Source organism: Molossus molossus, unplaced genomic scaffold (assembly GCF_014108415.1).
Source record: "Molossus molossus isolate mMolMol1 unplaced genomic scaffold, mMolMol1.p scaffold_m16_p_6, whole genome shotgun sequence".
Classification (NCBI taxonomy): Eukaryota; Metazoa; Chordata; class Mammalia; order Chiroptera; family Molossidae; genus Molossus; species Molossus molossus.
The window spans coordinates 15,189,703-15,207,217 of record NW_023425399.1 but is presented as its reverse complement, the minus strand read 5'-3'; the positions used below and the strand labels follow the sequence as shown (position 1 = coordinate 15,207,217).

The 17,515-nt window shown below is 42.9% G+C and overlaps 1 protein-coding gene and 1 pseudogene across 1 annotated transcript in view; both read right to left on the bottom strand.

The window, feature by feature from the left end:
* The window catches only part of ZHX3 (zinc fingers and homeoboxes 3), a 71,943-nt gene that overhangs the window by 32,780 nt on the left and 21,648 nt on the right, over positions 1–17,515 (bottom strand). The window lies entirely within an intron of this gene.
* LOC118618437 lies at positions 1,907–16,298 on the bottom strand (annotated as a pseudogene).

Genomic DNA, 17,515 nt, shown 5'->3' with positions numbered 1-17,515 from the left:
GAGACATTGATCGGCTCCCTCCTGCACGCCCCCTACTGGGGATTGATCCTGAAATCTGGGCATGTGGCCTGGCCCGGAATGGAACTGGACCTCTCAGTCCATGGGATGACGCTCAATCCATTGAGCCACACCACCTGGGCCTAAATTTAAAATTTTCTAAGGACTTTACTTGATGGCATATGTGAAAACTGATGTAATGTGCCTATCATCATAAATTCGGTAAAAGTTATATTTACCTGATTTTAAACAGAAGGACTGCTTTAATGTTATGTGTTGGTTTTCTGGCGGTGGTGGTGTTTCTCTGATAATCTCGGACAATAAAATTCCATCTGATTTTACTTAAAATGCCACTTAACTTTCATAAGAAAAGAAATCATGCCCTTGACTTTTCCTCTCCCATGTACCCCCCGCCCCCCTCCCGCAGGGCCAGCCTCCACCGTCCCACTTCTTTAACTTCCTTGCGCAGTCAGTCTTTGGCCCACTGAAGGCTCCATTCCACCCTCCATTCTGCCCTCTCTCCAACTCGTTGGCAAGTCTCAAAGTTGTTCAGGCCCCCAAGGAGGTTAAGACTCATGCCTCTAAAAGTTCTCCACAAGGGAGCAAACTCACCCCTGCCCAGGACTTTGCAATCTCTATACCCAAGTGACCTCCAAATCACCTTGAATCCATCACTTCCAACTGCCACTGGTCCCTGTAGGTTTTTAAAAACTGTACACATAGTTTCTGCCTCCTTACTTTGGCATTCAACCCTCAAAAACACCAAACCTAGACAAAATAAACAAACAGAAACTTCAACCACCATGTTCTACTGCCTAGATCTTCATCTCACTTCTCACCATGTGTACAGATTTCCAAGAGATCTGATTTCCAAATCACTTCTGCACCCTTTATGCAGCCCTCTCATGTCTTTCCCTTATCCAGCTGTCATCACATCTTATAAATCAAAGAATGTTTCAGATCTGACCTCTTGTCTCCATCCTTGTGAGACATAGTCCACTGGTTAAGGGCTTAAGCTCTGGAGCCAGAAAGGCCCGGTTTATATCCTCTTTCTGCTACTATGAGCTCTGGGACCCAAGGCACAGTGCTTGTGCCTTCTATGTCTCCATTTCCTCCTCTGTAAGTGGAAATAATAGCCTCAGTCTCTCAGAGTTGTTTGAAGAATTAAGATATGGGTGTGTGGGGATAACACCATGCCTAATCCATAGCAAGTACACCACAGATGATGGCTATTGGAGTTATCCTTGTGTATTGTACCATAATGCAGTCCTTTGCTGGTCCTGGCTTGTAGTCCTACAACAACCCCTCAAGCTCCCAGCCCTCAGTTCTTTCTCCCCTTCGGTCCATCTCTAACATTGCCAACAGGGTCAACATCTTCAAAAAATAAATCTGTTCATGTCACCTTGATTTCAATAATTCCTGCTGGCTTCCCACTTCCAAGCAGAAGATTCTATACATATGCTGTTTGATACAAGAGCCACCAGCCATGTGTGGCTCTTCAGCACTTCAAGTGTGGCTTGTCCAAACTGAGATGGATGACATGGGTAAACTACACACTAGGTGTAAAGACTTAGTATGAAAATGAATGTAAAATATCATAATAATTTTTTAACAGGACAGAGTTCTTTCTTTAAAGAGGAACAGAACAAATGTTCTAGTATCTTTTTTTTTTCTCTTTTTAAAAATTCTTTCTACATTCTGCACACTGACATAGAGGTAAACGAAAATGACTGAAACTTAAATGTGTAAGAATTCTTTACAATTAAATCCACAATTTTATACATTTATCTTACATGTCAGTGAAAAATCACCAACTATTATGAAATATGATAAATTATATTAAAAAGAACCCAAAAAACACATAAAAAGTATACATCCGAGCATGACAAGCACTGTACTCTTGACGTCTTCACAACCCTCTCTTCTGTGTGCTTATGTATTACACACTGTTTCCTCAGATAGCTGCACCCCACACTTATTCTCCAGTTGTCCCTTTACATATTCTTCTGTCTGCTCCAAGGCTCTAGTTATGTAGCCAGCCAGGCAAGCCAGGCCCCCTTGATAATCTACTCCAGAGCTTAATTTTACCACCACTGGTCACCCAGTGAGGTGCTTCAAGTCGCTGGGGGTTTGTTTCTGCAGACTGTTTTTTTGTTTGTTTGTTTTTATCCTCACCTGAGGACATTTTTTTTTTTCCATTTTTTGTTCAGATAGAGCAGGAGAGAGAGAGAGAGAGAGAGAGAGAGAGAAACATCGATGTGAAAGGGACACATCGAGTGGATGCCACCCACACGACACACCCAGGGCCGGGGACAAACCGCAACCGAAGTACATGCCCTTAGCGGGAACTGAACCCGGGTCTCTCTGGACCGCAGGCTGAAGCTCTAACTGCTGAGCCAAATCGGCCAGGCTGCAGACTGGTTTAATAATTCTGATCAGAAATCTCGTGGCTGGGAACCAGAATCCCCACTCTAGGTACTCCACAAGTCCTGCCTTCACCAGCATGAAACCCTGATCTTTTTTTTTTTTTAATTTATCTTTATTGTTGAAAGTATTACAGATGTCCCCCATTGCCTCCCTCCTCCCCACCCCCACCTTCACTGCTCTGTTGCCTGTATCCATTGGTTGTGCATATATACATATAAGTTCTTTGATTTATCTCTTCCCATCCCTCTCTCGCCCCTTCCTTCTGAGATTGGTCAGTCTGTTCCTTACTTCCAGGTCTCTGAATCTATTTTGTTTGTCAGCATATTTTGTTCATTATATTCTACAAATAAATGAGATCATGTGGAACTTGTCTTTTCTTTGACTGGCTTATTTAGCTCAGCATAATACTCTCCAGTTCCCTCCATGTCATCTCAAAGCTGCATAGTATTCCGTTGTGTAAATGTATCACAGTTTTTTTAATCCACTCATCTACTAATGGACACTTGGGCTATTGCCAGATTTTAGCTATTGTAAGTAGTGCTGCTATGAACACAGGGGTGCATATATTCTGATCGCTGCTTCAGGCTTCTTAGGATACATTCCCAAAAGTGGAATCACTGGGACAAATGGAAGTTCCATTTTAAATTTCTTTAGGAAACACCGTATTATCTTCTGCAGTGGCTGCACCAGTCTGCACTCCCACCAGCAGTGTGCTGGAGCACCCTTTTCTCCACACCCTCGCCAGCACTTGTTTGATGCTTTGTTGATGGCGGCTATTTGGGCAGGTGTGAGGTGGGACCTCATAGTTGTTTTAATTTACACCTCTCTGATGATTCGTGACGCTGAGCATTTTTTCGTATGTCTCTCGCCATTTGTATGTCCTCTTTGGGGAAGTGTCTATTCAGGTCCTCTGCCCATTTTTTAATTCAATTGTCTTCCTTTTGTTGAGCTGTATGAGTACTCTACATATTTTGGAAATTAACCCCTTATCCAATGTATCCTTGGCAAATATGTTCTCCCATACAGTGGGTTACCTTTTAATTTTGATATTGGTTATTTTGCTGTGCAGAAGTTTTTTGGTTTGATATAGTTCCATTTATTAATTTTGTTCCTGTTTCTCTTGTCCTAGGCAATGTATTGGTGAAAAGTCTGCTACTTGTGATGTCTGAGATTTTGCTACCTATATTTTCTTCTATTTCTATGGTTTCACAGGTTACATTTAATTCGTTTATCCATTTAGAGTTTATTCTTGTGTATGAAGTAAGTTGGTACTCTGGTTTCTTTTTTTTTTTGCATGTACCTGTCCAATTTTCCCAACACCATTTATTGAAAGAGGCTGTCTTTACTCCACTGTATGTTCATCTCCTTTCTCAAATTAACTGAGCATAATGTATTGAGTCGACTTCTGGGTTCTCCATTTTGTTCTACTGATCTATATGCTTGTTCTTGTGCCAGTACTTGTGCCAGTACCAGGCTGTTTTGAATGATCTAGTATCTTTTAAATCACCTTTAAATTGCCTTTTTAAATCAACATGCTTATATTTTATGGTAGTTTCTCACTTTTTCTTAGTCTCTTTACTCATGCCTTCTTTATTTTTAATTTTTTTTTTCTTTATTGATTTTTAGAGAGAGAAGAAGGGAGAGGGAGAGAGAGAAACATCGAGGAGAACATTGACTGGCCGCCTCCAGTACGCCCCCCACTGGGGATTGGGCCCACAACCTGGGCATGTGCCCTGACTGGAAATCGAACCAGTGACTTCTTGGTGCATGGGTCGATGCTCTACCACTGAGCCACACTGGCCGGGCTCATGTCTTCTTTCTTATTCTCTTTTCCCATCTGAAATTTTATGGTCTCAGAAGTACTTAGAAGTATCTTTTTTGGAAGGAGAGGATTTTTTTTTTAATATTCTGGTAAAATACACATAATGTAAAATTTACCCTCTTATCCATTTTTAAGTGGGCAGTTCAGTGGCACTAAGTATATTCACAATGTTGTGTATTCATCACCATCATCTATCTCCAGACTTCTTTTCATCTTGAAAAACAGAAATTCTGTATTCATTAAACAAGAACTCATTCCCTCTTCCCCCAGGCCCTGGAAACCACCCTTGTGCTTTCTGTCTATGAATTTCAGTATTCTAGGAACCTCATATAAGTGGAATCATACAGTATTTGCCCTTTAGTGACTGGCTTATTTTACTTCACATAATGTCTTCAAGGTCTACCCATGTTGTGCCAATTTCCTCCCTTTGTAAGGCTGAATTAAATAATCCATTGTATTGTATATACCACAATGGATATTTATCCATTCATCCATCAATGGACACTTGAGTTGCTTCCATTTTTTGGTTATTGTGAATAATGCTATGGATGTGGGTACACAAATATCTCCTTGAGTCCTTGCTTTCAATTCTTTTGGGAATATACCTAGAAGTGGAATTTTACCCAAAAGTAGACTTACTGGATCAAATAGTAATTCTATGCTCACATTTTTAGAAACTGCCACACTGTTTTCATAGAAGCTATACCATTTTACATTCCTACCAACAGTGACAAGGATTCCAATTTCTCCATATCATGCCAACATCAGCTATTTGCTGTTTTTTGTTTTGTTTTGTTTTTTGTTTGTTTAATAGTAGCCATTCTAATGGGTGTGAGGTGGTACCTTGTGGTTTTGAGTCACATTTCCTAATGATTAGTGATGTTGAACATCTTTTCATGGACTTATTAGCCATTGGTACAACTTCTTTAGGGAAATGTCTACTCAAGTCCTTTCCCATTTTTAAATCAAGTTGTGTTTTGTTGTTGAGTTGTAGGGATTCTTTAAAAAATGTTTTTTTTGTTTTTTTAGAGAAAGAAAGAGGAAGGGAAAGGGAGAGAGAGAGAAACATTGACGAGAGAGAACATCAATTGGCTGCCTCCTGCATGCTCCCCACTGGGGATCAGGCCCACAACCTGGGCATATGTTCTGACTAGGAATCGAACTGGCGACCTCTTGATTTGTGGGTCGATGCTCAACCACTGAGTCACACTAGCCAGGTAGGAATTCTTTATATATTCTGGATATTAACCACTTATTAGATATAAGATTTGTAAATAATTTCTTTCTTTCCATGGGTCAGCTTCCACTCTACTGAATGTGTCCTTTGGAGCACAGAAGTTTTTAATTTTGATGTAATACTATTTATCCATTTTTTTTCCTTTATTTATTTTTTGTTGTTGTTGCAGTTTTATAACTTTATTCAACAATCAGCAGTCAGTTCTCATCCACATTAACTGTGTGTAGATTTTTGAAAGTGGTAACAGGTACATAGGTGTAAATTATTCTTTATTTTAGTTAATGCCTCATTCAATTCTGATTGTGCATCCATGATTTCTGACTGGTCCTTTTTTATGCTCTTGAGGCCCTCACTAAGTTCATTGAGCATCCTTATAAGCAGTATTTTGAACTCAGCATCTGTTAGGTTGCTTGTCTCCATTTCGCTTAGTTATTTTCTTGGGGTTTTGTTCTGTTCTTTGCTTTGGGACCTGTTTCTTTGTCTCCTCATTTTGGCTGCCTCCCTGTGTTTGTTTCTGTGTATTAAAGAGAGGTATGGGGCTAGCTGAGACCAGATGCTGCTCGTTTGAAAGAATTTAGGAAAAACCTGAAGCAGGATCCAAGACAGGCCAATCCTATGGTTAAGCAAGTGCCAACAGCTTGGGTGGGCCTGAAAGTTGGGTGGGACGGGGCGGGGCCTCAGGGAGTCAGCAGGGCGGGGCTACCAGTGTGAGCCAGGTTGCTGGAGTCCCAGATATGGCGGCTGTCTGCCGCCCCCGGGAAGGGCTCACCAAAGGAACAAAGACATCTGACAGCACATCTGTCCCGGAGAAAGCCCCCTCTCCAGCCCTCACTCCAGTGCCAAACAGCTCTGTTCTTCCCTGTATGTCTCTGGTGCCCCTCGAGCTGCCTCCCCTCCAAGCTTAGAGGGAGAGAGTCCGATAAGTTTGTGCACGGGCCCTTTAAGGAGCCGCCTGGGGCTCCGGCCGTGTCAGCTTCCCTGAGCCTCAGTTCCTGCTGGTTTTTCCAGCCAGAAGTGATGGGGATTCTCTTCCTCGCACTGGAACCCTGAGCGGGGCACCTGGTGTGGGACAGGGACCCCCTCAGTCCTCAGGCAGGACCTTCCCAGCCTAGGAATCCTCCTGATTTTTATCCGCCACACGTGGGTGTGGGACCAGCCTGTCTCGCCACCGCCCCTCGTGCCTGTGCCTCCGCCTCCGCCCCTCCTACCAGGCTGGATGTGGCTGCTGCTTTAATTCCGTAGTTGTAGGACTTCCATTCAGCTGGATTTCAGGCGGTTTTGAATGATGGTTGTTCTGTAGTTTAGTTGTAACTTTGATGTGGTTGTGAGAGGACGCGATACCGCGTTTACCTACACCGCCATCTTGACCGGAAGTCCTACTATTTATCCATTTTTAATTTTATTGCCTTGCTTTTGGTAGTATATCAAAGACATAATTGCCAAATCAAATATCATAATATCATAAAGATTTTCCTTTATATAGTCTTCTAAGAGTTTTATAGTTTTAGCTCTTACATTTAGGTCTTTGATCTATTTTAAATCAATTTTTGTATGTGGTGTAAGGGAAAGGGCCAACATCATCCTTTACATGTGGATATCCAGTTTCCCCAGCATTAATTGTTGAAAAGACTATCCTTTCTCAGTGGATCTTGTCAGAAGTCATCTGACCATATGTATAAAGGTTTATGTCTGGGCTTTCTATTTTATTTCACTGGTCTCTATGTCCTCATTAATAATTTTTAATATTAAATATATGTTGAAATAATATTTGGGATATATTGGGTTAAATAATTCTTAAAGTGGATTTCATCTGTTTCCTTTTACTTTTCAATGTGGTTCCTAAAACATTTTAAATCACACATGTGGCTTGCATTATATTTCTACTGGACAGAGATGCTCTGAACTCGGGCCACCAGGCAGTGTGAAGAACAACAGCTGACGCCATGGAATTAAATGATTGTCTGCAAGCTCCCTTCCCTTTGTGTTATCACAGTGCTCAGGAAGCAGGAGAGTGCTGTGGTTGACAACTGAAGTTTCTGAATCAGGCAAGCTCAGATTTCAGTCTTCAAGACCTGCTCTGTCCAATACAGCAGCCACTAGCCACATATGCCTACTGAGTACTTGAAATGTGGCTAGTGCAAATTGAGATGTGCTGCAAGTATAAAATTCAGACTAGATTTAAAAAACTTAGTATAAAAAGTGATGTAAAATATCTCAATAATTTTTATTACGTGTTGAAATATTAACATTTTTTATAGATTGAGTTAAATAAAACATATTATTAAAATTAGACTTATTTATTTATTTAATTTTTTGTTGTTGTTCAGATAGAGTGAGAGGGAGAGAGAGAAAGAGAGAAACATCGACGTGAAAGGGACACATCGAGTGGCTGCGTCCAGCACGACCCAACCAGGGCCGGGGACAAACTGCAACCGCGGTACATGTCCTTACCGAACCTGGGTCTCTCTGGACCGCAGGCTGACGCTCTAACCACTGAACAAAACCGGCCAGGGCTAGACTTATTTATTTTGGGTAGATTTCTTTAAGAGCACTTTTAGGTTCACAGAAACATTGAGAGCAAGGGATAGAGCGTTCCCATATCAATTTTGTTCCCACATATGCACAGCCTCTCCCATTTTCAACATCCCCCACATTTGTTACAATTGATGAACCTACATGGATACATCATTATCACCCAAAATCTAGAGTTTACATTATAATTTGCTCTTGGTTGTATATTCTAAGGGTTTGGCCAAATTTATAGTGACATGTATCAACATTATAGTACCATACAGAGTTCTTTTAGTGCCCTAAAAATCCTCTATGCTCCATCTATTCACCCTTCCCTCTCCTCCTTAATCCCTTGGCAACCACGATTTTTTTACTGTCTCCACAGTTTTGCCTTTTCCAGAATGTCATATAGTATAAGTCACAGAGAATACAGCCTTTCTGGATTGGCTTCTTTCACTTAGCAATATTCATTTAAGGTTCCTCCATGTCTCGATAGTTCATTTCCTGTTTATTTTTACTTTTTAAATGTTGCTCCTACAATTGTAAAATGACACACGCAGCTCACATTACATTTCTGTTGGATACCTGACCTGTTGGTTTAACATGACAGTTTTTCAGTCTGGCATCAGCCACTCAAGTTCATGCTTGGCTACACCTCGTTCACCACATGCCCCTGACACGGCAGCCTCCTTGCCTCCATGTGTACTAGAGTCTCCTCGTGAGGGCCTTCATGTGTACTAGAGCCCCCTCGTGAGGGCCTCCATGTGTACTAGAGTCCCCTCGTGAGGGCCTCCATGTGTACTAGAGTCCCCTCGTGAGGGCCTCCATGTGTACTAGAGCCCCCTCGTGAGGGCCTCCATGTGTACTAGAGCCCCCTCGTGAGGGCCTCCATGTGTACTAGAGCCCCCTCGTGAGGGCCTCCATGTGTACTAGAGTCCCCTGGTGAGGGACTCCTTGAACTCCTGTCTCTGAAGACGAATTCGCGTTCACACCCACCTTAAACGTACCGTCTTCAGTGTAGCCTCTCTAAACTTCCACTGAATTTAAGCCACGTTTTACAGTACTTTGCACCTCATATTGCCATTTTCTCTTTTTGAGTATGTGTTTGACTTTTCCTCTCGACTGTGTATTGTGAGCTCCTGGAAGTAAGGAACCATGTTTTGTTTATCTTTGGGTCCTCAATCCCTAGCACAAAGCCTGACACTCAGTAGGCACTCACATACGTTGAATGAATAATAAAGAAAACACAATAAAATTCATATTATCCTCCAATAAGAGATAATACTTAACAATCAGACGGCACAGGAAAGTATCCTGAATACAACAAACTAGGCCATAAAAGTACATCAATCAATAGCTGATTTATTTACAAGCTAAAATTTGTGTTTGATATCAAATCAATACCTTAATAATATTTATAAAGCATGTCACAATTAAGTGATGATAATAAGCCTCCTAATGGTTAGCAGATTCTGATGGCCTCGGAAATATGGGGACTGGCTACGGATACTGGGTGGTTAAAACCACCACACTGCATATCCATTAGCTGACAGACTAGGTCCCATCAGAACAGAGGCACTGAAACTGAGCCTTTGATGTAGTATCCAAAGAAAGCCACCAACATGATTAAAGAGCTGGAAAATGAGATTTATGAGGAATGGCCACAGGAACAGAGACAATTTTGCCGAGACAAGAGAGAAGGCCGAAGGGTGACATAATAACCATCTTCAATCATTGTTATTACACAGATGTTGGTGACCAGATGGTCTCCATTTCTACCAAAGAAAGAATGCTGAAAATGGACTTAAGCTGCAGCATAAGAAAAGTCTTGTTTTAAAGAAATAATTTAATAGTTAGGAACTAGTACACAGCAAAGCAGACCCAGGGAGTGTGTGGTGGCCACTTCCAAATGCCTTTATCATGTGAAGAAAGCAGCAAATGGGTAGAATGTGGTCAAGCCTTCGTAATCCTTTGTTGAGAGCACATTCTCAACTGGCTCATCTCCATGTGAATCAAATAACATACAACCATAGGAATGGAAAAGAACTAAAGATATAAAAGTTAAAACACAGCACCCTCTGGTGTATATAACTGTCTTTCAATCAAGGAAGATTCTTGACATCATCAGTATTTCTCAAAATATAAAGTCCAAACCTTGATAGTGTCAAGAGAAACTTATACCAGGCTGGTCCTAGTGTTCATTTCATCACTACATCCATCTTTATCAAGCACCTACTATGCACTTGCCCCTTTGGTACCAGTAAGGCTCTTACACACGCAATCTCACTTCTGTAAACATTAAACACGGCTACTTCCCAGCCACATTTTCAATGCTGAATTCAGACTCTGATATATCAAGCTGGCACATGGACATTTAATGCGGAGGCATGACAATGCAGCCTACCAGATCATTTCAATTTTGCCCTGCATTCAGGAGTATATTACGTACAAAAGTTAGGGAACACCTGACTGGGGTGCTCTTCTGACACATTCTCGTTCTCTGTCACGGTATACATAGATAGCCCTTCCTTACCAATCCAGATCTGTTTGTCTCCTAAATGCCAACAGGCCATCCTCCTAGGCTATAGGTTTGAAAATTTTCTCCATCTATCCTCCTTTCATTTTTAAGTAAAAAAGATGTTCTAGCCCTGGCCAGTTTGGCTCAGCGATTAGAGCGTCAGCCCACGGACCGGAGAGGCCCCGGGTTCGGTTCCCACTAGGAGAATGTACCTTGGTTGTAGTTTGTCCCCAGCCCCAGTTGGGGTTGTGTGAGTGGCAACCACTCAATGTGTCTCTCTCACATCAATGTTTCTCTCTCTCTTCCTCCTCCTCTCCCTCATGCTCTATCTGAAGATAAATGCAAAAATGTCCTCGGGTGAGGATAAAAAAAAAAAGATATTCTACCAGCTCAAAGAGTCTAGGAATCAATTAAGAATGTTTTGATTGCCCTGGCTAGTTTGGATCAGCGGTTGGAGCGTCGGCCTGCGGACCAGAGAGTCTTGGGTTCGGTTCCCGCTAGGGGCACGTACCAAAAAAAAAAAGAATGTTTCGAGTTCTTCTCCATATCTTTAGTCATCTTGGTGCTATGTGGGAACTTCATTTAAGTGACACACATACTTTATTCATGTGACTCACTACAGCTAAGCAGCTGGTGTGTCCTAGATAAATACAACACAGGCTGTGTCTGAGGTTCACAGTGTAGTGGGGGAGAAGAGACACAGGTGAAAATAGATAAGGCGAAGTTCAAAGCTCTAAGTACTAACAGAGGAAAAGTAAAAGGCGGTGAAAACACCAGAGAAGAACTATCTGGGTGTTCCTCAGGACATCAGAGCAGGAAGTAAATCCCGTAGGAGCAGGTCTTAAGGGTGAGAAGGTGTTGTTCAGGCAAAGGACTCAGGACACATATCATTCTAGGTGTAAAGACCTCAAGGCCTAAAAAATAAAGTACGCCCCCCCCCCCCCCCCCCCCGCGGCACATCATCATTTAAAGAACAGAGCCATGTAACACACTTCCTCCTGTCCCAAAGGTCTCCTTAAGGACACATGGGAAACACAGTTGAACAACCTGATCCCTACACAATGTACACAGCACATACCCAAGTGGCAACAAACAAACAAAAACAAAGCACAGCAGGCACTGGTCTGACGGAGAGGAGAACAGGCTGGAGTGGAGAGCACTAGGCAGCCAGCGGTCTGGCTGGGAAGCTCAAGCAGGATTCCTCTGACATGATCCTTGCCAGCAAATCAGCAGCCGTGCCCCATGCCCGACTCCCTTGTAGCACTGGAGACAATGCATTAACTTCGGTACAAGCTTCCCCTCCCACATGATGATGGGCTGAGGCAAAGCTGTATCTTTTTATCACTATGCCTCTATCCCTCAGCATACATGGAGCTCAACACAATGTAATGAATAAGCTACGTGATTCATTCAGATGCATGACTAGGATTTAGACGAGCAGAGCCCTGAACCTGTAACCCCAAATACCTCCCTCTATGTACTTCCCCTGTTTTGTTCTTCTTCCTCATGAGCTAGCCACACTCCTCTGGTTCATGCTTCCTATCCTTTCACTTTCTCCTAAATCAACTCCCACCCTCTGACTGGGCAGAGTTTCTTGTCCCCAGTTAAGAGTGACCTATGTCATAATAAAACCACCAAGCCAAAGAGGTAACAATAAATTGGCTTCTCGCTCACTCATAAGAATGTGAGATTGCGGCCTTGCGAGGGAAAATGAGAAACCCAATCCGACTACAGTGTAAAAATAGGTCACTGCTTGAATACAGTCCTTTGGGTCACTGGCAGCAAGTCTCTTTTGCTTCTGACTCCAGTGTCACAAGAAAGTGGCAGCACAGTCTTACAATAAGGACTCCACGGCCAGCTGGCCGCCTCGGCCTGACCTTCCTGCTGGCATTCTACAAGCAGCACGCAGGGCCAGGCAACTGCTGGGGAGCTCAAGTGAGCCTTTGTCACTGGTGACATGGAATGCTGGAGTCCGTATGTTTTGTTTTGAACCAATTGGGAGACAATTCAAGGTTGTCCTTACAAGAAGTCTCTCTCCCTTGCATTCAGCTACACTTTATTTAGTAGGAAATAAATAATAGAGTTCAGCTAGCTTGCTTATATGTTGTTGTTTTTTTAATCCTCACCAGAGGGTATTTTTCCATTGATTTTTAGATAAGAGTGAAAAGGAAGGAGGGAGGGAGAGGGAGGGAGGGAGACAGAGAGGGAAGGAGGATAGGAGGGAGGGAGGGAGGGAGGGAGGAGGAGGGGGGGAGAGAAAGAGAAAGAAACACATCTACTGGTTGCCTCCCTCATGACCCCAACCAAGGCCAGAGATCAAACCCGAAACCAAGGTATGTGCCCTTGACCGGGAATTGAACCCATGACTCTCTGGTTCTCAGGCCGATGCTGAGCCAAACCAGCCAGGGCGAGCTCGCTTTTATTTATGTAGAGCCAGCAACAGCCTCTTTTCTATGAGTTATAATTATGAATTATAGTAATGCTTTATTTGCAGCAAATCCTGTGTGTGAATGGCTGGGATGAGGTTCAAAATTTTGTTTCTATGTCAAAAAACTGCTGTGTTGTTCAAAAAAATAGGCTGACAATTAATGATCAAGAATCAGTGGTAGAATACAGAAGGTAAAGAAAAGGGCATGTGAACAATATGCTTTATTAGCAAATAGCTAATAAAGATATTTCATAATATCGATTGAAATTTATTAAACACAAGGTTACAGAGTGCTCTGGTGAAGTAATTCTAAGAAAGAGTTCTAGAATGATCTGCTGCTGTATTCCTCTATGAAAACAGCCCTGGCTCGAACAGTGTCTAGCACACATCTCTTCTCTACAAAGAGGTGCAAGACCTCTGAGGCAATAGTTCAGTGCCTGACCATTCAGCTTCAGCAATGGTGATATGCACACCGTGGGCATCTCTTAAATACACCAATTACAGTAGTTCACCTGCAGTATTCTGCTTTACTAGTAAAAAAGGGGGCTATAATATAAGGTTACTACCCTATACCCAATTGTTTTATGGGATTTAGTGTGGAGTTTGGGTCCCTTGATACTAAAGCACTCGACACCTAGTATTTGTTTGCATGTGTGTAGAACTGATAGGTACAGGATCTGAAAAGTTAAGCTGGATCTTAATGTAGCCATCTAAATAAAATTAATTAGAATTTATATCGCAACTGTGTCTAATGGAGACTGAGATAACTGATAAGACAAAATAGAAAAGAAAATGGGTGATAAAGAATTTAGAGAATGAACTAGAGAAAGGGAGAGAGACAGAAAGAAAGGAAGAGGAGAAAAAGAGAGAAAGGAAAGAGGGAGAGAGAAGGAAATACTTAAGCAATGGCTTTGCTACCAAAAATGGTTTTGAAGAAATGTACATGATGCTTTTAACATCTGTTCATTGTAAAAATACAAAACAGAAACCTATAAATTCAGTAGTTTTAACTAAATTTGTATTTCATTAATCAAAACCTTTAGATAAATTTGAAAAATATTAAGATATAGGCAAGAAATTAATTGCAGAAATACGTAAGTAATTCACACTTTGCCAAATGGAGCCCTCCAATCCCTTTTTCCCCTCCTCCAAGGTACAGGCTTGGTCCACAGATTAGAACACTAAAATACGCAAAATAAATGTTTCTCCATTTGGATTTTAAGGTACAAGCAATGAACACCAATTCAAAATTGCTTACATAATAAAGTAGGTTTACCGGCACATGTAAGTGGAAAGTCTTGAGGTTAGGTTTGATTCAGTTGCTCTATGATGAAAGGAAGGGCCTGTGTTCTTTCTACTTTGTTAGCTGCCTCCTAGGGGCTGCTTCCCTAATCACTGCAAGATGTTACAGCAGTCCTAGATCTCATGTCTCCACACCATTCAGGACTGAGAGTGGGTTGGTTTTGGGAAGACCTCTTAGAAAGCCGAGGAGCCTTCTTCCCAAAGTCCTCAGCAAACAGTCTGAGGGCCTGAACTAGGTCATACAGACCGGCACTGAACCCGCCCCCTTGGCACCGACTGCCACTGGCTTAATCACTGTGGCAAGGAGTTATCTGATTGGGTTTAGACAATAAAGACCCAACCCTGGAGCTGAGGATGGGACCAGTACTTTTCTACCAGAAGACGTAAACACTGTCTGTTTGCTATGGAAAGGAGTGGGGAAGTAGAAAAGGTGTTGGAATATGGACAATTATAATGTCCTCCATAACTCACCCGGTACTGAATTTGACTGAGATCTCCAGTGTCAAGAGCAAACACAGAAGTGCATTTTGAGTGACATTTGATCATTTAACAAAGACTAATGTTTGTTCTCTTGTAGGCAAACTCAGAGAAAAACATGTCTTGGAACTCTATGTATGGGGAAATGGGTAAAGGTGAGGAGAGCAGGCTGAGTTTGGAATGATACATTGAAACACACTCAAAAGGGACATCCTTGCGTTGATTCCCCCAGAAGGCAGAGGATGTAACAGTAAATCTAAGCACAGGGCTGAGATGAAATGGTCCAGATGCTTTCCTTTCAAATGATCTAATTTACTGCAAAGAGCAGGGGCTGACTTATCTTAGACTTCTTCTTATATATCAAATTTCTAAAAAAGTTCATCCTCAGCTGATGGGTTAGTTGTGTGAGTCCTGTGAATGTTGATGTCCAATGGATCATTTACCATCTGTCCCCTGGCCTCTGACCCATGACCTACTTATGTAGTATTCATTCTTTGGTCGCTGATAAAAATGGAAGGTCAATAACATTTCTGCAGACTTTAGGACATAGCTGTCCCAAAGATGGAACCAGTTTTTTTTTGTGTGTTTTTTTTTTATGTGCACAGACTTCCTCTCTGTTCTAAAAATAAGGTCATAGGTAGAAGAAGTAAGTTTGAAATTCTCTGGGCAAATCCAAGATGGTATTTGCACTGCTGGATATTTATGTGGTTTTTATAACTGAGCTGTAGGAGTATATGAACATTGCCTTCGCCCATAGGATCAACTAATCTCTTACACTGTGGAAAAAGGTAAATGAAATATAATATCTGAACAAAATGCAACACTACTTCCTCTGTGCTGGTCTCCATGTACCAGAACGGCGTGGGAGTGAGTGGATGCAGTGTCCCTCTTCTTATGCCTCAGCAGTCCCCTGACAAAGCAGCTGACTTTGCCCTGGCCGGTTTGGCTCAGTGGTTGGAGCATCGGCCTGCGGACCAGAGAGTCCCGGGTTCAGTTTCCGCTGGGCCCTAGCGGCTAGGGGCACGTACCAAAAAACAAACAAACAAAGCAGCTGACTTTTTGTTACCTCAGGTCAGGGCAGACCTTCCGAACTTCAGGGCCCCAGTGTTCCAAGACGGGTAGAACTATTTCCTTATAAAACAGTGGGCAGTCAGACGTGTACAGGATTTCCTCTGCTTCCATGGGACTATGAGAAAGTCTCAACACTCCAGTTCTTCTCCAGTGAACAGGAAGTGCAACTGGCACGGGGCTGGTACGGCTCTACTCACTCTCATGGTGAGGTGCTATCTGGAATTAAGATCGCTGCCAACAAGGCAATGGGAAACTACTCTGTTTTCAGGGTCACATCTGGGACCCTGAATTCAGTTTTCAGTTTCAACTCATAATTGACCACTGTGCACCAGGTTCTGTGCTAACATCTCCTCACAGCTTCAGACAATCCTAGGAAATGGATATTATTATCATCTCTACCTTACCTGTGTGGAAGCAAAAGCTCAGGGAAGTTATATGTGTTGTCATAGAGCTGGATGTTACAGCTGGGCACCAGACTAAAGCTCTCGATGCCAAGTCTGGTGCTCATTCCACATTGTGCCGTTGATTCTCCTTTAAAGCCTTGGAATTTTATTATATAAAGTGGGGTGTGGATAGTCACCCTCATTATAGCCAGGCTCTTACTCTGCTCTCAAAAGAGATAGGATAAATCATGTTAAAGGGGGCTATCGGAAGGCAGAGGATGGTAAGTGGTATAGTGAATGAACACAAGTGGTTTGGAAACCCTAGGGTGAGAATCAAGTCTGACTGGAGTAAAGACTTCTGACAGAGGTCATCCCCTGGGAAGGAGGAGCTTTGAAGTTAACAAGAGCACCCTAACAGGCAAGCACAAAAAAGGGAACGTGTGGGAAACCTCATAGATCAGGGTTTCTCAACCTCGGTACTGACTTTTTAGACCAGATAACTCTTTCTTCTGGGGGGCTATCATGTGCATTGTAGTAAACTGAGCAATGCCCCTGACCTTTATCCACGAGGCGCCAGTAGCACGTCCCCACCTGCCCACTTGTGACAATTAAAAAAGACTCCAGACATTGCCAAGTGTCCCTTGAGAACCACTGCCTTAGTGGAAGAAGCATGTGCCAGCAACTGGGGCCTGGCTGGAGGTGGGGGCTAGGCCAGAGCAGTGTAAGGGGAGGCCATGAGCTGGACAGGAGAGGGAACAACGTGTGCTCCGAGTGTACTCGCATCAATTCCCTCAGCAATGGACTCTGATGGCATTAGGACAAATGGGCCAAAGGGATCTCACAATGCGGTCCCTTTGAAGAATGCCCAGCAGGACCCTGGCAGAGAGTAAAACGTCCACAGGAGAGAAAGGCCATTTCCTAGGCCATTTGGAAAGGGCAAACCCTTACTCTCTTTTCTCCTTTCTGGAATGAAAGCAAAAGGGGAAGACACAGGGAACCCTACAGGATCCTGGAACTCCCAAACCTATCCGGAAGGCTGTGAGGGGAGTGGACCAGGAGCAATTCGGGGCGGCTGGGACTGCACTGGCACCCTTTCCTCCTGCTCCTGCACCTCGCCTCACACTGCTGGCTGTTGCCAGGGGAAGCAGAAAGGAATTGGGATACTCACTCCTGGGAGGGAGGGAAAAGAAGGGGGTGAAAGTGAAAGAATTTTGAAGTTCAAGAGAGGTATGCTGACAGTTTACAAAGGGGACCTTGTTCCTAAGTAAAGAGAAAAAAGAGTAGAACTGGGCCTGGGGTTTGAGGAAAGGAAAGAGGCAGAGAAATGTACATTTAAAAATGC